Here is a 1,043-nt window from a genome sequence, read left to right on the forward strand (position 1 = left end):
AAAAAAAAAAAAAACTTTTCTAGGTGGCATTCCCCCTGCAATATATTTTGGAGCCTTGATTGACAGGACCTGTCTGAAATGGGGCACAAAACAATGTGGAGGGAGAGGAGCGTGTCGTATCTATGATTCCATTGCCTTCAGGTTAGTAAACTTACAATGGCACTTCCAGAATCACTTCTATATGTTTGTTTGTTGAATTTCTGGAAGTGCGAATGTAGGTTTAATGTTTTTGTTGTTGCAAAATTCTTTTGTTACCGAATGACCAGAATAATCCTCAGAATAATTTGATAGTTTTCCCTTCAAGCCCTCTAGCGCCACCATCAGCTCAAAATTGTCAAGTCAAGTCAAGTCAAGACAAGTCACCTTTATTTATATAGCACTTTATACAATACTGGTTGTGTCAAAGCAGCTTTACAGTGTCAACAGGAAAATAGTTTGAATTGTGTAAATTGTATATTTCTGCAGCTTATAACTTTTAACACTTGTATTAAAGGGGTGGTTGACTGTTTTTTTTCTAGGCTTGATCATACCTGTCAACCCTCCTGTTTTTCCTGGGATTCTCACGTATTTTACCATTCTATCCCGCTATCATCCCGTTTAAATATTTTCCCGTATTTCTCCCGTATTTTTAATCTTTCTGTGAAATTGTTTGATAATAATTGTTTAAATATAATATAATATAATATACACATTTTTACTTCTGACTCCACCCCCCCATTTTATGAAGCCCCTCCCTCAGAAATACGCAATGGGCTCTGATTGGTTAGCTAGTGCAGAGTGTTGTGATTGGCTAAACCGCCTCTAGTGCGCGTCCTGACGTGCTAAACGTCCTGCCCCTCACCTCAGCGGCATGTGCTCCGGTTGTATTGTAAACAATGGCGTCATCTATATTGCTTATCAATTTGAGCCCGATTGAGAAGCAGAGGATATTCGTGAAGAGGATTGCACAGAACCTGTGCAAGCACGGCTCTTAATGGTATGTTTTTTGTTTGTTGTGTGTTTCGTACTTTTATATACGCTGTTATTTGTAAATGCTACTGCTT

The 1,043-nt window shown here is 38.5% G+C and overlaps 1 pseudogene; it reads left to right on the plus strand.

The window, feature by feature from the left end:
* LOC107726841 (solute carrier organic anion transporter family member 1C1-like) overlaps positions 1-1,043 on the plus strand; it is a 24,166-nt pseudogene that overhangs the window by 21,821 nt on the left and 1,302 nt on the right.

Source organism: Sinocyclocheilus rhinocerous, unplaced genomic scaffold (genome assembly GCF_001515625.1).
Source record: "Sinocyclocheilus rhinocerous isolate Xijiao unplaced genomic scaffold, SAMN03320098_v1.1 scaffold155, whole genome shotgun sequence".
NCBI classification, from domain to species: domain Eukaryota; kingdom Metazoa; phylum Chordata; class Actinopteri; order Cypriniformes; family Cyprinidae; genus Sinocyclocheilus; species Sinocyclocheilus rhinocerous.